Source organism: Pseudophryne corroboree, chromosome 2 (assembly GCF_028390025.1).
Source record: "Pseudophryne corroboree isolate aPseCor3 chromosome 2, aPseCor3.hap2, whole genome shotgun sequence".
NCBI lineage: Eukaryota > Metazoa > Chordata > Amphibia > Anura > Myobatrachidae > Pseudophryne > Pseudophryne corroboree.
Genome location: NC_086445.1, coordinates 573920292 through 573944379, shown reverse-complemented (window position 1 = coordinate 573944379; position 24088 = coordinate 573920292). Strand labels below are relative to the sequence as shown.

The 24088-nt window shown below is 46.4% G+C and overlaps 1 protein-coding gene across 2 annotated transcripts in view; it reads left to right on the top strand.

Moving 5' to 3' along the window:
- The window catches only part of ZMYM4 (zinc finger MYM-type containing 4), a 371597-nt gene that overhangs the window by 79418 nt on the left and 268091 nt on the right, over positions 1–24088 (top strand). The window lies entirely within an intron of this gene.

The window sequence follows — 24088 nt, the reverse complement described above, 5'->3', positions numbered from 1 at the left end:
CAAGCCTGGAGATGTCTCTTCACATAAATATACTGGAGCTAAGAGCGATTTACAATGCTCTAAGTCTGGCAAAACCCCTGCTTCAGGGTCAGCCGGTGTTGATCCAGTCGGACAACATCACGGCAGTCGCCCACGTAAACAGACAGGGCGGCACAAGAAGCAGGACAGCAATGGCAGAAGCTGCAAGGATTCTTCGCTGGGCGGAAGATCATGTGATAGCACTGTCAGCAGTATTCATTCCGGGAGTGGACAACTGGGAAGCAGACTTCCTCAGCAGACACGATCTACACCCGGGAGAGTGGGGACTTCATCCAGAAGTCTTCCACATGATTGTGAACCGTTGGGAAAAACCAATGGTGGATATGATGGCGTCCCGCCTCAACAAAAAACTGGACAGGTATTGCGCCAGGTCAAGAGACCCTCAGGCAATAGCTGTGGACGCTCTGGTAACACCGTGGGTGTTCTAGTCAGTGTATGTGTTCCCTCCTCTGCCTCTCATACCAAAAGTACTGAGAATTATACGGCAAAAGGGAGTAAGAACGATACTAGTGGCTCCGGATTGGCCAAGAAGAACTTGGTACCCGGAACGTCAAGAGATGCTCACGGAGGATCCGTGGCCTCTACCTCTAAGACGGGACCTGCTTCAGCAGGGACCGTGTCTATTCCAAGACTTACCGCGGCTGCGTTTGACGGCATGGCGGTTGAACGCCGAATTCTAAGGGAAAAAGGCATTCCGGAAGAGGTCATTCCTACACTGGTAAAAGCCAGGAAGGAGGTGACTGCACAACATTATCACCGCATTTGGAGAAAATATGTTGCGTGGTGTGAGGCCAGGAAGGCCCCCACGGAGGAATTTCAACTGGGTCGATTCCTACATTTCCTGCAAACAGGATTGTCTATGGGCCTCAAATTGGGGTCCATTAAGGTTCAAATTTCGGCCCTGTCGATTTTCTTCCAGAAAGAATTGGCTTCAGTTCCTGAAGTCCAGACTTTTGTAAAAGGAGTACTACATATACAGCCCCCGGTTGTGCCCCCAGTGGCACCGTGGGATCTTAATGTAGTCTTGAATTTTCTCAAATCCCATTGGTTTGAGCCGCTCAAATCGGTGGAGTTGAAGTATCTTACATGGAAAGTAACCATGCTACTGGCCCTGGCTTCAGCCAGGAGAGTATCAGAGTTGGCGGCTTTATCATATAAGAGCCCATATCTGATTTTCCATACGGACAGGGCAGAACTGCGGACGCGTCCTCATTTTCTGCCTAAGGTGGTGTCAGCGTTTCACCTGAACCAGCCTATTGTGGTGCCTGCGGCTACTAACGATTTGGAGGATTCCAAGTTGTTGGACGTGGTCCGGGCATTGAAAATATATATTTCAAGAACGGCGGGAGTCAGAAAGTCTGACTCACTGTTTATATTGTATGCACCCAACAAGATGGGTGCTCCTGCTTCTAAGCAGACGATTGCTCGTTGGATTTGTAGCACAATTCAACTTGCACATTCTGTGGCAGGCTTGCCACAACCTAAATCTGTCAAGGCCCATTCCACAAGGAAAGTGGGCTCATCCTGGGCGGCTGCCCGGGGGGTCTCGGCATTACAACTCTGCCGAGCTGCTACTTGGTCAGGGGCAAACACGTTTGCAAAATTCTACAAATTTGATACCCTGGCTGAGGAGGACCTTGAGTTCTCTCATTCGGTGCTGCAGAGTCATCCGCACTCTCCCGCCCGTTTGGGAGCTTTGGTATAATCCCCATGGTCCTGACGGAGTCCCCAGCATCCACTTAGGACGTTAGAGAAAATAAGAATTTACTTACCGATAATTCTATTTCTCGTAGTCCGTAGTGGATGCTGGGCGCCCATCCCAAGTGCGGATTGTCTGCAATACTTGTACATAGTTATTGTTACAAACAAATTCGGGTTGTTATTGTTGTGAGCCGTCTGTTCAGAGGCTCCTACGTTTGTCATACTGTTAACTGGGTTCAGATCACAAGTTATACGGTGTGATTGGTGTGGCTGGTATGAGTCTTACCCGGGATTCAATATCCTTCCTTATTGTGTACGCTCGTCCGGGCACAGTATCCTAACTGAGGCTTGGAGGAGGGTCATAGGGGGAGGAGCCAGTACACACCACCTAATCCTAAAGCTTTATTTTTGTGCCCTGTCTCCTGCGGAGCCGCTATTCCCCATGGTCCTGACGGAGTCCCCAGCATCCACTACGGACTACGAGAAATAGAATTATCGGTAAGTAAATTCTTATTTTAACCACTAACATTATGCATGAAGGTAATACTCCATATAATACAAATATTGCCCCCACAAAGGACGTGCAGGGGTTAAGGGGGCTCTTTGTGAAGAGGACCCGTAGGGCGCAATAAATCACCTAGTCTTAAATAAAGAGACAGGTTCGAAAAAAATATATATCAGAATTGTCTCATTTGGCTAATCCTTCAGTGATATGAAGCAGCACTCTAAGGAAACATTCTACTGCCTCAAACAGACTAAAACCAGCTGTGTGAATGCAGAGAGAATGTCTTTATCTGTACCGTATGCATGACTATAATATTGTTTGAAAACACACTTAATTGCGAAAGTGGTTCAGGAAACTTATGTTACATGACTTGCATATAAATATGGTGCAGGAAAACAAAACCAGAACACTTCCACACCAAATCCCCGTTTATATTACTTTGAGGTGCTCTAAGTAATTCATAGGTTTAGTGGTATTTTGTGGGTTAAAGAGGGATCTTTTATGCAAACGTAAACACTATCCAATCGATATATCCTCTACCAACATTGGTAGGTTAGCTGTACATCTGAGTCACAAACTCAATAATATCTAGTATTGAGTGAGTAGACCGAATAACTTTTTAAAGTTGATGACGCAGAGTTTGGGGTTGGCAATAGACCATGGACCATGTGTATTTAGACAGGATCAGGTAAAATTTGCAAAAAATATCTTTTAGGTCTTGTGTCTTAAGTAAAGCACCTAATGTAAGCAGTAACGGAGAGGTTCCTCTCACCTGCTCTAACTCTAGCCCTACCCAGTGTTCCTCTCACCTGCTCTCTCCTTAGCCCTCCCCCCGCATTCTTCTCACCTGCTCTAACCCTTGCTCTCCCCCCACGTGCCCCTCACCTGCTCTAACTCTAGCCCTCCCCCCTGCGTTGCCCTCACCTGCTCCAACCCTAGCTCTTTCCCTTGCGTTCCCCTCACCTGCTCTAACCCTGCCTAATGTGCAAAAAGGGGGACTCTGCTTCTGTAATGTGCACACAAAAATAAATAAATGGGGTGGGACGACGACGACTCTGCTGCCGTAATGTGTAAAAAGAGGACTCTGCTGCTGTAATGTGTAAACAGGGAGCACTGTGGCCATGCCCCTATATTTTGTGCACACGCCTAAGGCCTGCACTAGCCTTGTTTTGTATGCAGGTGTGTGTGTGTGGGGGGGGGGGGGCAGCAGCACACACCGCTAAAATGTCTAGTTACGGCACTGTCTGGGATGATCGAAATCTCCCCTTAAGAAGAACGGTCTTTTCCTGATTCCGGTTCCATGTTACATGAAGCATGTAATGATATATCGTGCAGTGTGTACAACAATGTGATATATTGTTACATTGCATTTCTGGGTCACACCATCGTTCAGGTGTGGGCCCTGATTTAGTCCTGTTGAGTTTAGTGTTTGCAGAGAATGAAGCCACAGGGTGAGATGCAGACAAAAGCTCTGGTTTTCAATACCTGAGCTATTTAATTATCCAACATGTTCCCCGCACGGTAAATCATGGATTTCTCTTTGTGTTAAAATGCAGTTTGCATTTTAATGCAGACTTTTCCACGTAGCTCCTGAGGCTGTGAGGAAAAATACACCTTCTGGGTCTTAGCATGAGGACTGGTCAGGATCCTGGCAGTGGGAATGCCGTCTTCGGCATCCCGACATGGTTCACAAAACCACTGGCGGGATAACAAATGAGTGTATGCCAGGCCGCCGGTGAGGTAAGCCAGAGGTTAGAGTTATGCTGCGGGGGGTGAGGGTTATCCTGTATGTAGAGAGGGTTAGGGGGTCACTGGGGAAAGGTTAGTTTATTTCCCTTGTCAGAATTCCCACCATTGAGGTGCAGCGGTCAGTACTCTGAAAGCCGGCATCCCATACCCAATGTGTTTCCACAGCTAATTGTATGTGACATCGCGTTTAAATAGCTGTGGGGTAAAACCTACACCTTGGGGGTAATTCTGAGTTGATCGCAGCAGCAAATTTGTTAGCAGTTGGGCAAAACCATGGCCCTCATTCCGAGTTGTTCGCTCGCAAGCTGCTTTTAGCAGCTTTGCACACGCTAAGCCGCCGCCTACTGGGAGTGAATCTTAGCATAGTAAAATTGCGAACGAAAGATTCTCAAAATTGCGTTTACACACCTCTTAGCAGTTTCTGAGTAGCTTCAAACTTACTCGGCATCTGCGATCAGTTCAGTGCTTGTCGTTCCTGGTTTGACGTCACAAACACACCCAGCGTTCGCCCAGACACTCCTCCGTTTCTTCAGCCACTCCCGCGTTTTTCCCAGAAACGGTAGCGTTTTTTCGCACACACCCATAAAACGGCCAGTTTCCGCCCAGAAACACCCACTTCCTGTCAATCACATTACGATCACCAGAACGAAGAAAAAACCGTGAGTAAAATTCCTAACTGCATAGCAAATTTACTTGGCGCAGTCGCACTGCGGACATTGCGCATGCGCATTCGCGACTAATCGCTCCGTTGCGAGAAAAAAATAACAAGCGAACAACTCGGAATGACCCCCCATGTGCACTGCAGGTGTGGCAGATATAACATGTGCAGAGAGATTAGATTTGGGTGGGGTGTGTTCAAACTGAAATCTAAATTGCAGTGTAAAAATAAAGCAACCATTATTTACCCTGCAGAGAAACAAAATAATCCACCCAAATCTATCGGTCTGCAAATGTTATATCTGACCCCCCCCCCCCGGAGGTGTACATGGTTTTGCCCAACTGCTAACAAATTTGCTGCTGCGATCAACTCTGAATTACCCCCCTAATTCAATCTCCACCAAAGTGTTTTTTTTTTTTCTTTTTATCTAGCATGTATTTATCAAGGCTTGGAGTGAGATAAAATTATGAGTGATAAAATACCAACCAATCAGCTCCTGTCATTTTTTTGCAAACAGCTGTAAATTGTAACGCAGAAGCTGATTAACTAGTACCTTATCTCTCACAGAGCTTTAAGTACCTCCCTTAAAGTTATTGTCCCTTCACATTTTTGGACTGATAAGTACATGAACCTATAACTTGAACCACATAATGTAGTTATTATAGTGATTTGCGGTCAGACGAAGCAGGGCCTTTCCTGTCATACTCCAATATACGCCAGAGTTTTGACTATAAAGATGATAAAAAAACCACTCAGTGATGCGCAGTGAGGGCAATGGCTGGGGAGGCACTGGCTAGTATCAGAGACCGATTCACACACACACGCACAGTATGAAGCAGACGGTTCATGTGGACATTATGCAAAGATGCAGCAGTATAAACTGCTGGAAATGTGTCGCGTTCTGCAGGCAAGGTAGGCAGGTGAGGCAGAACGTTTGGTTTTGAAGGGTTGTAGCTGTCTGACCTGGGCTGTCGTTTCTCCCCCGATGTGCTGTGGATTCCGGAGTTTCCAGTACCTTTTGGGAGGGTAACTTGAATACCAGATGCCAGCTACCCCTTATATCCACTTTGATGTGGTTACATGCTCGTTTTATCTGTAAAAATTGTGAGTGCTTAGTGTGAATAAATCTGTTGTCGTTTGTCAAACTGGTCTGCTCTATGATCTGTCTCTTCATACCGAGATAAACACCATACCTTGGGAAGATATACAGAGAGAATTCACCTCAGACCCACTAAGCCCTTGCTGCCGGACTAAGAGAGAATCCTCCAGTCCATCGTTCTTTTATATGTAAGATTATATGGTGTTGCGCCCACCACTTTCCATTTTTTCTTTGAGAGAAGTTACATGTCTGTATGGAAGATACGGCAAGATATTCGATTGGGCCACCTTTCCCCCATTGTTTGTCAAAAGGCACACATAAAAATGGGTTAGAGTACTTAAAGGTTCTTTAATACTCCTCTTCTCTACCTCTATCAGTTGGAGTACCGCAAGGCTCAGTCTTAGGTCCTCTGCTTTTCTCAATCTATACCTCCTCTCTTGGTAAACTAATCAGCTCCTTTGGATTTCAGTATCATTTGTACGCTGATGATACTCGAATCTACCTATCCTCCCCAGATTTGTCACCACCAGTATTGGCTCGTGTCACTGGTTGCCTGTCTGCCATTTCATCTTGTATGTCATCTTGCCACCTCAAACTCAACATTTCTAAAACAGAATTAATTATTTTCCCACCAGCTAAGGGTAGTTACCAACCTGATATTGCCATAACTGTTGACAATGCAACTATCCACCCTACCCCACAAGCTCGCTGCCTAGGTGTCATCCTTGACTCTGAACTGTCGTTTGTTCCACACATTCAATCTGTCTCTAAATCATGTTACATGCACCTCAAAAACATATCCAAAATACGCCCTTATCTTACACAAGACACTGCAAAAACTCTGATCCATGCACTCATCATCTCCCGCATTGATTATTGTAATAGTCTCCTTACTGGTCTTCCCAAACATAGGCTCTCACCACTTCAATCCATTTTAAATGCAGCTGCGAGGCTAATCTTCCTCGCCAGACGTTCTTCGTCTGCTGATTCGCTCTGTCAGTCCCTCCATTGGTTACCGGTATTCTACCGTGTCAAATATAAAATACTTTTACTTACATACAAGGCTATTACCCAAACTGCACCATCATACATCTCCTCACTCATCTCAAAATATCTCCCTACCAGACCCCTCCGCTCTGCACAAGATCTGCGTCTCTCATCCAGATGTATTACCTGTTCCCACTCAAAATTACAGGACTTTACCCGGGCTTCACCCACTCTGTGGAATGCCCTCCCACGCACAATAAGACTCTCCACTAGTCTCCAAACCTTTAAACGTTCCCTGAAAACTCAACTCTTCAGACAAGCCTACCAAATTCCTGACCCACACACACAACCTTCAATGCTTCCCTATCCAGTTACATTCCCTCTGCACAGTCCCCATAACCTCACATTTTGTCTTCCAACATTGCTGGGTGATCATGTCATACAACCCACTAAGAACCTAGCAATCTGGGGAAACATTATGTAACAGGTTGCATCTATCCTTGTGTATCAATACCTATTTCCCTATAGATTGTAAGCTTGCGAGCAGGGCCTTCCTACCGCTATGTCTGTCTTTGCCCTGTTTTGTTCTATAACTGTTGTTCTAATTGTAAAGCGCAATGGAATATGCTGCGCTATATAAGAAACTGCTAATAATAATAATACCCAGTGGTCCCTAGGCAGGAGCCTAGGTTGACTGGTGGACATTCCAGCTCTGTAGAGCTTCATAGATATTTATTATAGTTTCTTGAAAAAGAAATTTCCCTTCATTTAAATGGCTGTGTACAACAGTGTAAAATTAGAAAAACAATGCCAACACATGATAAGCATGTTAGTTGTTGCCTTCTACCTTAAACTTATTCTGTGTGGGGTCTGGATATTCTCCATGTATTTATGTAGGTTTCCACCAAGTTTTTTTTTATTTAGTTTCCTTCCACAGTCTAAAGCATACTGGTAGGTTGATTAACTTCTGACTAGTCTTGTGTATGCGTGTTTGTCTATAATAGGGAATTTGTATACTCCACTGTGGCAGGGACTGATGTTTATGTATTTGTATACTCCACTGTGGCAGGGACTGATGTATATGTATTTGTATACTCCACTGTGGCAGGGACTGTAATGTATAAAGGAAGTCAGTGTGGTTCACAAAAGAAGTATCAACTAGTGTGAAAGCAAAAAATATGGCTTTTGGGAAATACAAACAGACTCAAAATAATAATGACAAAGAGGTGTATCTTGACAGACTGAAGGATGATAAGAAAGTGATCAGACGTGCAAAGGCAGAAGCCGAGGAGAAAATGGCCCAGTCAGTAGATAAAGGGGGCAAAACTTTTTTGAAGTATATAAATGAAAGGAGAAAATCAAATGGAGGAATAATAAGACTTAAGACGGAGAGTGAGAATTTGGTGGATGAAGACGAGGCAATAGCAGATCACATAAATCATTATTTTTTCTCAGTATTTACTACAGAAGGAGAAGGGAAGGGGCCAGAGTTAAGTTGCAAGGACATTCATAAAACTAAGGTAGATGAAAGTACATTTACAGAGGAGAAGGTCCTAACTGAACTTTCAAAACTAAAAGTGGATAAATCAATGGAGCCAGATGGGATAAACCCAAGGATACTAAAAGAGCTAAAAGATGTGCTGGTGGCACCATTAACAGAATTATTTAACCAGTCACTAAATACAGGTGTCATTCCAGAGGACTGGAAAAGAGCAAATGTAGTTCCACTGTACAAAAGTGGAAGCAAGGAAGAAGCAAGTAACTACAGACCAGTAAGCCTTACATCAGTAGTAGGGAAAGTAATGGAAAAACTACTAAAAGAAAGAGTTGTGGAATATCTTAAATCAAACAACTTACAGGATCCAAAACATCATGGATTTACTGGTGGGAGATCATGCCAAACAAATCTTATTGATTTTTTTTGACTCTGTGATGAAAATAATAGATAAGGGGGAGCTGTAGATGTAGCATATCTAGACTTTAGTAAGGCATTTGACACTGTCCCACATCGCAGACTGATAAATAAACTTGAAAGTGTGGGGGTGGATTATAAAATGGTTAAATGGATAAGAAACTGGTCGCAGGATAGGAAACAGACAGTTGTAGTAAATGGAGTGCAATCTATGGAGGGAAATGTTACCAGTGGAGTACCCCAGGGATCTGTACTCGTACCAGTTCTCTTTAATATCTTTGTTGGGGACATTGCAAATGGTATTGAAGGGAAAGTATGCCTTTTTGCAGATGATACAAAGATATGCAACAGGGTAGACACACCAGGAGGGGTAAAACAAATGATTGATAGCCTAGCTAGACTTGAAAAATGGCCAAGAACATGGCAACTACAGTTTAATGCTAAAAAATGCAAAATCGTGCACTTGGGTCTCAAAAACCGAAGTTGTCTGTCTCCTCGGGCACAGTTTCTAGACTGAGTCTGGTTGGAGGGGCATAGAGGGAGGAGCCAGTCCACACTATTAATATCTTAAAGTGCCCATGGCTCCTAGTGGACCCGTCTATACCCCATGGTACTAATGTAGACCCCAGCATCCTCTACAGAATACAATAAAAGGACTTACCGGTGGGTAATTAAAATTCTATTTTTAGACAAATATTTAGGAAATAAAGTTAATATTTTATCCCATAGTAATGATCTATTAGCATAATAATACAATTGTGTATGGCAGTCAGAGTGCCAGACTGTGCTCTTAGCAAAGATAAGGGTGGGTTTATATAGTAAATACAGTGTATAATATATACACCTTTTAATGATTTTCCTTTTAGTTAAATGCATGTCTTGCTTGTACTTTCTTCATTTCCTTAAAGAAAGTAATGTGTGTTGTGCTAGACCTATGTGACCTCACTTCTGATAGTTCTATGTGCTGCTAACTGTGTAGCCTCACCCTGCAGCAGCATAATGTAAGGTGATATTCTATAGTAGTTTTAGCTAACCAGCCTTTAATATCAAACTTTTACGTCAGCAGAAAATGTTCTGAAAACTGCAGTTGAAGAAATATTCAGAAATTACAGTTCAATGGATAAGAACCTGGTTGCAGGACAGGAAACAGACAGTTGTAGTAAATGAGTGCAATCTATGGAGGGAAATGTTACCAGTGGAGTACCCCAGAGATCGGTACTTGGACCAGTTCTCTTTAATATCTTTTTTGGTGACATTGCAAATGGTATTGAAGGGAAAGTATGCCTTTTTGCAGATGATACAAAGATATGCCATACCTCCCAACTTTTAATCTTTGTAAGTCGGGACACTCTGCGCGGCATAGCCGCGAGCTTCCCGAAAAAGGAGTGTGGCTACTACTGAGTGGGCGTGGCCACGCGCTGAGGGTCCATTTTCGTCATTTTGGGGGCGTGCCCAGCGCTCCCTGAGCAGCTGGGCAGCCACCGGCTCACTCCCTGCATTGAATAGATGCATCTATTTAGGGATCACTCACTGCTTTGCATAGCAGAGCAGGGGGTGATCAAAGCCTCCCCAACTGTCCCCCCCGCCCGCGGGACACTGTGACCTGCGGGAGGGACAGCGGGAAAGTGTCCAAATAGCGGGACTGTCCCGCTGAAATCGGGACAGTTGGGAGGTATGGATATGCAACAGGATAGACACACCGGGAGGGGTAAAACAAATGATTGATGACCTAGGTAGGCTTGGGAAAATGGTCCAGAACGTGGCAACTACAGTTTAATGCAAAAAAAAATGCAAAATCATGCACTTGGGTCTCAAAAACCTAAAGGCTAAATATAGTATCAAGGGTACTATAATGGAAACTACTGAGGAGGAAAGGGATTTAGGAGTCACTATTTCAAGTGACTTAAAGGCAGGAAAGCAATGCAACAAAGCAATGAGAAGGGCAAGTCAGATGCTTGGTTGCATAGGGAGAGGAATCAGTAGTAGGAAAAAAGAAGTGATAATGCCACTGTATAGGTCATTGGTGCGGCCTCATCTGGAATACTGTGTCCAGTTCTGGAGACCATATCTGCAGAAGGATATAAATACATTAGAGAGTGTACAAAGAAGGGCGACTAAAATGGTGCATGGCTTACATCACAAAACTTACCCGGAAAGGCTAAAAGATCTTAACATGTATAGTATGGAGGAGAGAAGGGAAAGGGGAGACATGATAGAAACTTTCAAATATACCAAAGGTTTTAACAAAGTTCAGGAGGGAAACATTCTTCAAAGGAAGAGAAGTATTAGAACTCGAGGACATACACTGAAACTGGAGGGGGGGTGGTTCAGGGGAAATTTAAGGAAAAATTACTTCACAGAAAGGGTAGTGGATAAGAGGTGGTAGAGGCTAAGACTGTTTGCAATTTAAACATGCTTGGGATAGGCATATGAATATCCTTACAAAGAATTAAGGTTCAAAAAGGGTTGAGATTACCTAAAGGATAAAAAAAAAAAAAAAAAAAAAGGGGCAGACTAGATGGGACAAGTGGTTCTTATCTGCCGTCAAATTCTATGTTTCTATGTATATGAATAAACATTGTTTATAAAGCGCTGCATAAAATGGTGCTATAAAGGATGAGAATAAAGCTGGGTATAGTCGTTCGTCATATTGCAAATAGATTGATGGGTGTGTACACCTGATACGTCTGCGAACGACATAGTTCAGAGACATATCTGTTCAGCCCAGCAGCACAGCCAATGTGCGTACAGGCGACCTACCGAACGTCTGTACACTGGGTGCAGAGACTGCAGACTGTCCTATTCTTTTTTTTTTTCAAAAATGATTTTTATTTTATAAAATTCCAAGTACAAAGAAGAGAAGTCAAACAGATGTACATGAACAGAGGTCATAGAATGAGTACAGTCTTGAGCTGATTATCGTAGGTACAGTCCTATAAACCAACTCTGGATCTAACAGCTCAGTTCACTGATCGTGTACATTAATTCTCTTAACTATCAATCTTAACTATAACCTTGAGAATAATAGAATAGAGAGAGCAGTAGAGAGGGGAAGACACAACAGACAACGACACAAGAGGGATAGTTATAGAGAGGAGGATATGCGTACCAGGGGGGTACCTTCTCGAATATTGTATCAGAGAAAAAAATAACTAGTTAGTTAATTAGTTGAATAGGGGGGCACCTGCCTCACTAGGTATCATCTGGTTGTGAAGGATGCAGAGTTGCCGTAACGATGGGATCGCTAAAAATTATGGAGTGACCCTTTCTCTCCCGGAATTCACACCATTTGAACCATCTCATATAAATAGAAGAGGGGGAAGAAGAATACGCACATCCCGCTGTTTCAAACAGAAAATGTTTGTGGGTATTATTGATAACCGTCTGGATGTGGGGTATGGACTGTGATTTCCATAGTTGGCCTATTGCTGCCTTGGCTGATATTAAGACATGTCCTACGATATACCTATCACAGCTCAGGAAAGTGTGAGAGGGGTAGTGAAATAGGGCCAACAGTGGATCTAATGGTACTGTCGTTCCAACTAGCTCCCTCAAAAGAGAGAATACTTCCGTCCACAGAGGCCTCAGGACAGGACAATCCCAAAAAATATGTAGGATGGAGCCTTCGCCACCACATTTTCTCCAGCATAACTGGGAAGTCGAGGGCCAGATGTGGTGAAGCCGCTGCGGGGTGAAGTATGCCCTATTGCATAATTTATAGAACATTTCTGAGTGCTGGAGACATTTAGAAATTTTAAAGCATAGTGATGAGATTGTATCCCACTCTTCTTCCCGAAGTACCCTAGAGAGATCTCTCTCCCACTTCAACTGCGCAGGCAATTTCCCTTTTTTATTCAAAAGGACAATATACTGGTACCACCTGGATATCCCACCCCTATGGCCAGGGGATGACAATCTGGAGAGCATAATAGGAGGTAGGGGGAGTGGTTCCTCAGTCCCGTTAACATACGGTTGGAGCCAATGGCGTATCTGTAGGTACTTGAAAAAGTCATGCCCTGAAATCCCAAACCGAGACCGGAGCTGGGAGAACAGGATCAAGCTATTATTCAAAAAAAGATCTTTCAGTCTCACAACTCCAGCGTCAATCCAGGCGTCCAAAACAAGATCAGGGATACTACTAGCGACCGTTCTGATAGAGAGGTCCGCTGCTGGTAGTTTTATGGTTGGGTCAAATACAACTACGGAGTGCCATATCTTCAGTGTACTTCTAATCGCGTCTCCAGGGCCTGTCCATTTCAGGACACTCTGTATAGGTAATAGAAATAGGTCTGTTATATTAATCGGTTCTAAGAAGGCTTTTTCGATAACTACCCATGGTTTGGGGGAATGGGCGACAAACCAATCTCGTGCCTGGCTGAGAAGGCATGCAGAGTGATATGCGTCTAGGTTGGGGTAAGCAACTCCACCAAAGCTCTTGGGCAATGACAGAACCTGCCTAGAAATCCGTGGTTTCGCTCCTTTCCAAATAAAGTGTGATAACGTTTTATTAGCCTTAACACTAAGAGCTTTAGGGAAATGGCGGGGGATAGCCCGAAATAGGTAAAGGAGTTTCGGTAGTAGTACCATTTTGGTTGCAGAGACCCGCCCCAGCCAGGAGATTTCATGTAGGGACCACTCTTTAATCAATTTGTCAAAGGCACTAAATAAAGGTGTGTAGTTACAATCGTAAAGGTCTTTATCGAGCGATAAGTGTATACCTAGATACTTAATAGATCTCACCTGCCAAGCATATCTGTTTCTATCCTTAAGTAAGGCCAGGATATGTGGCTGGATATGAAGTGGGAGAGCTTCCGTTTTGGAAGTATTCAATTTATAGAATGACAATCTGGAGTACCTGTCCAATATGGCATGGAGTCCAATAAGGGAGGATTCGGGGTTCGTCAAGCAGACCAGTATATCATCTGCGAAGAGACTGACTTTATGGCTCAGTCCCCCTATCTCAGGGCCCGAAACTTCTGTGTCAGTCCTAATAGTCTCAGCCAGGGGTTCAATAGCCAAAGCGAAAATCAGGGGAGATAAAGGGCACCCCTGTCTTGTGCCGTTTAGAATTTCGAAACCCCTGGAGAGACATCCATTAACATATACCTTGGCGGAGGGGGTAGAATATAATGCAAAGATGGAATCTAGAAACCTACCCTGAAATCCAAACTTACCCAGAACTGATCTTAGATACCCCCAATGTAGCCTATCGAACGCCTTTTCAGCGTCTAATGAAAGGACCAGGAGGGGTGTTCTATTAACATTACAATATTCAATGATATTATAAGCTCTCCGAGTGTTATCCGGGGCCTGCCTGCCCGGAACGAATCCAACCTGATCAGCAGCTATAAGGGTAGGCAGTAAGGGGCAAAGACGGTTAGCGATTAACTTCGCAAAGAGTTTGACGTCTGTATTCAACAGAGCTATTGGTCTGTAATTTTGAACGGATGCGGGAGATTTACCCGGTTTAGGGATAGCTACTATCCTTGCTTCGAGCATCTCTTTCGGGAACCTCCCAGTTTCTGATGCCTCGTTAAAGACGGCCAATAACACTGGAGTCAAGTCTGCTTTATAAGTTTTGTAGAAATTAGATGGAAAACCATCTGGGCCAGGTGCTTTATCTCGTGGAAGACCATTAATAGCTGCCTCAAGTTCAGACATCGTCCAGGGTGAGCCGAGGGACAGGCAGGTCTCGGAGCTCAGTGTCGGCAGGGATAAATTTTTTAAAAATGACTGAATTTCAGCTTCAATGGGTTGGGTGGTATCGGGGTCTGACTGTAAGTTGTAAAGTCGGGAGTAGTACTCTGCGAAAGTATCTGCTATTCTAAATGGGTCAGAGACTCTTGAACCTGTGGGAGAATAAATATAATGGATTCTGGCCTTAGCTCGCCTACCTCTCAGTTTCCTTGCCAGAAGACGCCCTGCCTTATTTCCAAATACATAGAATCTCTGATTTAGTCGAGCTAGGTTGCGTTGTACTTCCCGCAGAGAAAAAGTGTTCACCCTTTCCCTTGCGGCCAGCAAAAGCTTAAAGGCAGTTCTATTATGTGGGTCAGCTTTATGTGTTATTTCTAGTTTTGCAACTTCGCTCTCGGCTTCTGCTCGTTCAGCAAGTTGTGAGCGTTTCAGCCGTGAAGCGGCCTGAATGGCGGCCCCCCGCATTACAGCCTTACAAGAGCACCAATTGTTAAAGACTGAAGTGTCTTCAGGTTTGTTGGTTTCTAAATAAACCTTTAGGGTTTGTTGCATGGCAAGTGAAGCTTCTTGATGGCCTAACAAGAAATTTCCTAGTCTCCAAGGGCTCGGAGTGACTCTACGGGCCTCAAGCTTCCACACGACCTTAAGCGGAGAGTGGTCCGACCATGTCATTGGTAGTATGTTAATTTTTATAATGGCCGGTAGTGACCTACTATCAGTTAATACCAGATCGATTCTAGAATATGAGGAGTGGACATGCGAATAAAAGGAGTAATCCCTAACCGTAGGGTGTTTAGTTCTCCACGCATCGTAGAGTTCGTACTCTCCTAGTAGTTGTCGAAGCCCAAGGGTATTATTAGGGGAAGTTCTGGGTTTAGCCGAGGGACTTCTGGTGGGGTGAGATCTATCAACAGAGGGGTCTACAACTAAATTAAAGTCCCCCAGTAGCATGACTGCACCTTTAGCGTGCTTCTGTATCAGGGAGAATAGATTCCTACAAAAGGAGATTTGACCAGAGTTGGGAGCATAGCAGGAGGCCAGGGTGACAACTGTATCTTCCAGCTTTCCGATTAATATTAAGTACCTTCCTTCGGGGTCTACGATTTGGGATTCTAGAGTAAATTGGCAATTATTAGAGATTAGTATAGCCACTCCGGCTTTTTTTACGGGCCCATTGGCCATATAGCAGGTAGGGAAGTGGTTATCGTAGAATCTAGGGGGATCTAATTTCCTAAAGTGGGTTTCCTGGATGGCGACCACATTCGCCTTCATTTTATAGAAGGAGGATAAGGCCAGTTTACGTTTCTGTGGGGAATTCAATCCCTTAACGTTCAGTGATACCAAGTTTACCATAATAAACTAAGCAGGAGGCGGCTCGTTCGCTGAAACCCAGAAATGTGATTAAAAGGTACAATTCCCTGAACACATGTGTGGGAAGAAAATAGTCATGGGGGGGAGGGGGGGAAGACACAGAAGGAAACGTACGGAGGGGAACAAAGAGGGAAAAGAGAGAAATATAGCACACAAAACAAGGAAAGTCAACTCCGTGTAGAGACGAAGTCATAGTAAGGCGCCAAAACATACAGCGCCTCACCAAGCAAAGTTGGGAGGTTAGTGGCCAACCTACCCGCAATCAAGTAAACATTGTATTAGTAAATTGTATAATCAATCGCACATGGCAGATGAACGGGGTGTCATTATGACTGGAGTGATGTGTTAGTTAGTAATGAGTCACTGGGTCCCGGAACTGGCACAGGGCAATACTGTAGATATAACAATAATAATAAGAGGGCTCAACGAAGAGCATACAGACCAGTCCGGGAGCCCGTGGAACCATCACGACCTTTAAGGAGAAATAAGAAACAAAGAACAAAAGGATAAACAACACCCCTGCCGTACCTTAGTCTAAGGAATATAAAGCATGTATTAACCAGGCATATAACTTGTAATAAGCCCTGAGGTTAGTATAATCATACGTAAACAACGCTAATCTTATAAATGGATATCGATGGCAGGGAGAACCCCGCAGTGATAAGGGCCTATTCTCCAACCGTCGACCAGTCCGGCTGAAGTCGGCGGTCAGGAGGGTCGGGCCCCTGGTCACCAGCTATATTCCATTTGTGGAGAAGTCTCAAACCGTCCTCGACCGAAGACACTGCTATCGTGGATCCTTCTCTAGAAATCAATAGACGTGTGGGGAAACCCCATCTATATACGATTCCAGCTTTCCTAAGGGCCACGGTGACAGGCTGAAAGGAACGTCTTCTGGTGAGGGTGTAGTGAGATAAGTCTCCGAAAAGCTGAAGCCGGCCCATAACACTCGCCGTATCTGAGGTAGGTCTAGCTGCTTTAAGTAGGGATTCCTTGATATGAAAGAAATGGACTCTCATCAAAACATCTCTCGACGCTCCTTCGGGAGCACTGCGGGCCTTCGGGACCCTATGGATACGGTCCAATATCAAGTCCGCAGATGAAGCGGAGGGTAGCAGCTTCTTGAATATTTCGATTGTATAGTCATGTAGGCTGCTATTAGAAACGGATTCTGGTACCCCTCGGAGCTTGAGATTATTTCTGCGTGAGCGGTCCTCCAAGTCCGCTACTTTGTCCCGCAGAGCCGCCACCTCCCCTTCAAGAATATCATGGGAATCGATCAAAGTATTATGAGATCCCACTACCTCCCCCATCTTGGTTTCCAGGTGTCCGGTCCTCTCACCTAACTCCTCAACGGACCTCTGGCAAGACTGCAGCATAGTACGAAATTCGGACGCCACCTCATCTTTAAACTGGCGTAGCAATAGCTTCATGGTGCCCACCGTTAAGGCTTCGCTGTCTTCCATGCGAGGAGAGGGGGGGGGATCTTGGGGTGAAGATAGAGCCATCATGGGCGATGAAGTTGTGGGCGGGAGATCTGACCCGGAGGCCAAAGATCCAGGGCCCTGAGGTTTATTTCGATATGGGGAAGGTTTGAAAAAGGCAACTTGAGAGATTGCTTTGGAGGCTTTATTCTTTCTTGGAGCCATCATATAATACTTTGAGGGAATGGGAGGGTTCCAGTAGAAAGGAGAGTTCGGTCTAAGGTCTAGGACGGCAGGTATCCTCTTATGCCATGTGCGTGTTTACATCCGCTAAAATGATTGCGGGGAGTGACGATGAGGATTCATTGAAGAGGGGTCTACATTCTATCTGTGCCGGAGCCTGCACCACTACCAGGAGCCAACGATATCTCTTTCTCGTTAAATAGTGCCCCTGTACTGCAGGTGTGGGAGATGCTGTATATGGGCTACCACCAGGGGGATCCGGTGCACTATGTAGTGAATGAGAGTCAGGCAGTGCTTATAGAATGCTGGCTTTGCCTGTATAGGTATGAGGTGTTGAATGCACCTTGTATTCCAGCTCCCAGTACACACACAGCACCTAGCTCCTCAGTTGTAACTGTGCAGTGCTGGAAAGAATCTGCAGGGACTCTATAGCCAGCCTTGCCTCCTCCAAGATGTCCGCCGCACCACAGCTCAAACGGGCCTCACCTTCCTCCGCCGCCGCCCGTGGTCCGTCAGTTCGAATGGGGGCCCTATACAGTCTCCTCAGCCCACGGTCAGACGCTAAGGGTGGGTGTCCGCCGCCAACGGTGTTCTCAGCCTCCGTTACTCTCCGCCTGCCTCACCCAAGATGGCCGCCGCCACCGGGTCATCCACGAGCAGGGCCAGTTGGGGCTGCAATCAGCGGCCGGAGCCCTCAAATGCCAGGTGTCCGGGAGTACGGTAGGCTCTAAAATCTATAGATCGCGTGGGGTAAGGGGTCAGCTTGTCTCCGCTTCGAAACAGCCGGGCGGGACAAGCCGCCGCGTCTCGGAGCCGCAGAAGGTGGGGCAGCCAGCCCGCGAGTGTCCGGGCTGATCAGTGCGGGCAGCGGTCGCCAGACGGGCTCCAGCTACGGAGAGCACTCACCGCTGGAGGTCTGTCACCTCGTCCCGCCGGCGGGTCACAGTAGGTGCAGGGAGGGAAGCCCGGTCTCCGCAGGAAACTTGTGTGTAGCGGATGGATGGCGGGCGGGTGCCGTCGGTCGTCGCCTCTACTCCAGGCCCCGGCTTCTGTTTGGGGGGGGTAGGCCGCAGTCCGCAGGAGCGCTTAAAAGCGCTCCCCGACTCCGCGGGTTTCCCAGGAGTTAGCAGCAGGGTATGGGGGACTCCCTGGGTGTCCTCTTACTAGTTGGGAGCAAGTATTGGAAAGATTAGGGGTCTTAATGTGTGCCGTTTGGGGAGAGCTGGGACACTGCACGTCCTCTCCACTTGCCAGCCAAGCCACGCCCCAGACTGTCCTATTCTTGCAAATATGTAAATGCTGCCAAGTGCCTTATCTTTAGGAGTCCTTGAACGACTATATATACATTTATTAAGCAACACTATATTTCGTGAACGTTGATATGATCTGTTGGAACTGATATTTCTCTGACGTCCTAGTGGATGCTGGGACTCCGTAAGGACCATGGGGAATAGCGGCTCCGCAGGAGACAGGGCACAAAATAAAAGCTTAAGGATCAGGTGGTGTGCACTGGCTCCTCCCCCTATGACCCTCCTCCAAGCCTCAGTTAGATTTTTGTGCCCGGCCGAGAAGGGTGCAATCTAGGTGGCTCTCCTGAGCTGCTTAGAATAAAAGTTTAGTTTAGGTTTTTTTATTTTCAGTGAGTCCTGCTGGCAACAGGCTCACTGCATCGTGGGACTAAGGGGAGAAGAAACGGACTCACCTGAGTGCAGAGTGGATCGGGTTTCTTAGGCTACTGGACATTAGCTCCAGAGGGACGATCACAGGTTCAGCCTGGATGGGTCACCGGAGCCGCGCCGCCGTCCCCCTTACAGAGCCAGAAGAGACGAAGAGGTCCGGTGAAATCGGCGGCAGAAGACATCCTGTCTTCAGACTAAGGTAGCGCACAGCACCGCAGCTGTGCGCCATTGCTCTCAGCACACTTCACACTCCGGTCACTGAGGGTGCAGGGCGCTGGGGGGGAGCGCCCTGAGACGCAATATAACAGTATATACCTTAGGTGGCAAAAAGAATACATCACATATAGCTCCTGGGCTATATGGATGTATTTTAACCCCTGCCATTTTTACACAAAAAAGCGGGAGATAAGGACGTCGTGAAGGGGCGGAGCCTATCTCCTCAGCACACAAGCGCCATTTTCCCTCACAGCTCCGCTGGAAGGACGGCTCCCTGACTCTCCCCTGCAGTCCTGCTTCAGAATCAGGGTAAAAAAGAGAAGGGGGGGCATTTTTGGCAGCAAATAACGATAATAACAGCAGCTATAAGGGAATAACACTTATATAAGGTTATCCCTGTATATATATATAGCGCTGGGTGTGTGCTGGCAGACTCTCCCTCTGTCTCTCCAAAGGGCTAAGTGGGGTCCTGTCCTCTGTCAGAGCATTCCCGGTGTGTGTGCTGTGTGTCGGTACGCGTGTGTCGACATGTATGAGGAGGAAAATGATGTGGAGGTGGAGCAGTTGCCTGTGTTGGTGATGTCACCCCCTAGGGAGTCGACACCTGACTGGATGATTGTATTTAAACAATTAAGTGATAATGTCAGCAATTTGCAAAAAACTGTTGACGACATGAGACAGCCGGCAAATCAATTAGTGCCTGTCCAGGCGTCTCAGACACCGTCAGGGGCGCTAAAACGCCCGTTACCTCAGTGGGTCGACACAGACCCTGACACAGATACTGAGTCTAGTGTCGACGGTGACGAGACAAACGTAATGTCCAGTAGGGCCATACGTTACATGATCACGGCAATGAAAGAGGCATTGAACCTTTCTGACACTACAAGTACCACAAAGAAGGGTATTATGTGGGGTGTGAAAAAACTACCAATAGTTTTTCCTGAGTCAGAGGAAATAAATGAGGTGTGTGATAAAGCGTGGGTTTCCCCCGATAAAAAACAGCTAATTTCTAAAAAATTATTAGCATTATATCCCTTCCCGCCAGAGGTTAGGGCGCGTTGGGAAACACCCCCTAGGGTAGATAAGGCGCTCACACGTTTATCTAAACAAGTAGCGTTACCGTCTCCTGATACGGCCACCCTCAAAGAACCAGCTGATAGAAGGCTGGAAAATATCCTAAAAAGTATATACACACATACTGGTGTTATACTGCGACCAGCAATCGCCTCAGCCTGGATGTGCAGTGCTGGAGTCGCATGGTCGGATTCCCTGACTGAGAATATTGATACCCTGGATAGGGACAATATTTTGTTAACTATAGAACATTTAAAGGATGCATTACTATATATGCGTGATGCACAGAGGGATATTTGCACCCTGGCATCAAGAGTAAGTGCTATGTCCATCTCTGCCAGAAGAGCGTTATGGACGCGACAGTGGTCAGGGGATGCGGATTCCAAACGGCACATGGAAGTATTGCCGTATAAAGGGGAGGAGTTATTTGGGGCTGGTCTATCGGACCTGGTGGCCACGGCAACGGCTGGAAAATCCACCTTTTTACCCCAGGTCACTTCACATCAGCAGAAAAAGACACCGTCTTTTCAAACTCAGTCCTTTCGTTCCCATAAGTACAAGCGAGCAAAAGGCCACTCCTTTCTGCCCCGGGGCAGAGGAAGAGGAAAAAGACTGCACCATGCAGCCGCTTCCCAGGAGCAGAAGCCCTCCCCTGCTTCTGCCAAGTCTTCAGCATGACGCTGGGGCTTTACAAGCAGACTCAGATATGGTGGGGGCCCGTCTCAAGAATTTCAACGCGCAGTGGGCTCACTCGCAAGTGGATCCCTGGATTCTACAGGTAGTATCGCAGGGGTACAAACTGGAATTCGAGGCGTTTCCCCCTCGTCGGTTCCTGAAGTCTGCTTTACCAAAGTCTCCCTCCGACAGGGAGGGAGTTTTGGAAGCCATTCACAAGCTGTATTCCCAGCAGGTGATAATCAAGGTACCCCTCCTGCAACAAGGAAAGGGGTATTATTCCACGCTGTTTGTGGTACCGAAGCCGGACGGCTCGGTGAGACCAATTTTAAATCTGAAATCCTTGAACACTTACATAAAAAGGTTCAAATTCAAGATGGAGTCACTCAGAGCAGTGATAGCGAACCTGGAAGAAGGGGACTATATGGTGTCTCTGGACATCAAAGATGCTTATCTCCACGTCCCAATATACCCTTCTCACCAAGGGTACCTCAGGTTTGTAGTACAAAACTGTCATTATCAGTTTCAGACGCTGCCGTTTGGATTGTCCACGGCACCCCGGGTCTTTACCAAGGTAATGGCCGAAATGATGATTCTTCTACGAAGAAAAGGCATTTTAATTATCCCTTACTTGGACGATCTCCTGATAAGGGCAAGATCCAGGGAACAGTTAGAAGTCGGAGTAGCACTATCTCAGGTAGTGTTACGTCAGCACGGGTGGATTCTAAATATTCCAAAATCGCAGCTGATTCCAACGACACGTCTACTGTTCCTAGGAATGATTCTGGACACAGTCCAGAAGAAGGTGTTTCTCCCGGAGGAGAAGGCCAGGGAGTTATCCGAGCTAGTCAGGAACCTCCTAAAACCAGGCCAGGTCTCAGTGCATCAGTGCACGAGGGTCCTGGGAAAAATGGTGGCTTCTTACGAAGCGATTCCATTCGGAAGATTCCATGCAAGAACGTTTCAGTGGGATCTACTGGACAAATGGTCCGGATCGCATCTGCAGATGCATCAGCGGATAACCCTGTCGCCAAGGACAAGGGTGTCTCTCCTGTGGTGGCTGCAGAGTGCTCATCTACTAGAGGGCCGCAGATTTGGCATTCAGGATTGGATCCTGGTAACCACGGATGCCAGCCTGAGAGGCTGGGGAGCAGTCACACAGGGAAGGAATTTCCAGGGCTTGTGGTCAAGCATGGAAACATCTCTTCATATAAACATTCTGGAACTAAGGGCCATTTACAATGCCCTAAGTCAAGCAAAACCTCTGCTTCAGGGTCAGGCGGTGTTGATCCAATCGGACAACATCACGTCAGTCGCCCACGTAAACAGACAGGGCGGCACGAGAAGCAGGAGGGCAATGGCAGAAGCTGCAAGGATTCTTCGCTGGGCGGAAAATCATGTGATAGCACTGTCAGCAGTGTTCATTCCGGGAGTGGACAACTGGGAAGCAGACTTCCTCAGCAGACACGACCTTCACCCGGGAGAGTGGGGACTTCACCCAGAAGTCTTCCACCTGATTGTAAACCGTTGGGAAAAACCAAAGGTGGACATGATGGCGTCACGTCTAAACAAAAAACTGGACAGATATTGCGCCAGGTCAAGGGACCCTCAGGCAATAGCTGTGGACGCTCTGGTAACGCCGTGGGTGTACCAGTCAGTGTATGTGTTCCCTCCTCTGCCTCTCATACCAAAAGTACTGAGAATCATAAGAAGGAGAGGAGTAAGAACTATACTCGTGGTTCCGGATTGGCCAAGAAGGACTTGGTACCCGGAACTTCAAGAGATGCTCACGGACGAACCGGGGCCTCTACCTCTAAGAAAGGACCTGCTACTGCAGGGGCCTTGTCTGTTCCAAGACTTACCGCGGCTGCGTTTGACGGCATGGCGGTTGAACGCCGGATCCTGAGGGAAAAAGGCATTCCAGAAGAAGTCATCCCTACTCTGGTCAAAGCCAGGAAGGACGTAACCGCAAAACATTATCACCGCATTTGGCGTAAATATGTTGCGTGGTGGGAGGCCAAGAAGGCCCCTACAGAGGAATTTCAACTGGGTCGTTTCCTTCATTTCCTGCAAACAGGACTGTCTATGGGCCTAAAATTAGGGTCCATTAAGGTTCAAATTTCGGCCCTGTCGATTTTCTTCCAGAAAGAACTGGCTTCAGTACCTGAAGTTCAGACATTTGTAAAAGGGGTGCTGCACATACAGCCTCCTTTTGTGCCTCCAGTGGCACCTTGGGATCTCAATGTGGTGTTGAGTTTTCTAAAGTCACATTGGTTTGAACCACTTTCCACTGTGGACTTAAAATATCTCACATGGAAGGTGTCGATGCTGTTAGCCTTGGCTTCAGCCAGGCGTGTGTCAGAATTGGCGGCTTTATCATATAAAAACCCTTACTTAATTTTTCATTCTGACAGGGCGGAATTGAGGACTCGTCCTCAATTTCTACCTAAGGTGGTTTCTGCATTTCATGAACCAACCTATTGTGGTACCTGCGGCTACCAGGGACTTAGAGGACTCTAAGTTGCTTGACGTTGTCAGGGCCTTGAAAATATGTTTCCAGGACGGCTGGAGTCAGAAAATCTGACTCGCTGTTTATCCTGTATGCACCTAACAAGCTGGGTGCTCCTGCTTCTAAGCAGACGATTGCTCGTTGGATTTGTAGTACAATTCAGCTTGCACATTCTGTGGCAGGATTGCCACAGCCAAAATCAGTAAAAGCCCATTCCACAAGGAAAGTAGGCTCATCTTGGGCGGCTGCCCGAGGGGTCTCGGCTTTACAACTTTACCGAGCAGCTACTTGGTCAGGGGCAAACACGTTTGCTAAATTCTACAAATTTGATACCCTGGCTGAGGAGGACCTGGAGTTCTCTCATTCGGTGCTGCAGAGTCATCCGCACTCTCCCGCCCGTTTGGGAGCTTTGGTATAATCCCCATGGTCCTTACGGAGTCCCAGCATCCACTAGGACGTCAGAGAAAATAAGATTTTACTTACCGATAAATCTATTTCTCGTAGTCCGTAGTGGATGCTGGGCGCCCATCCCTAGTGCGGATTGTCTGCA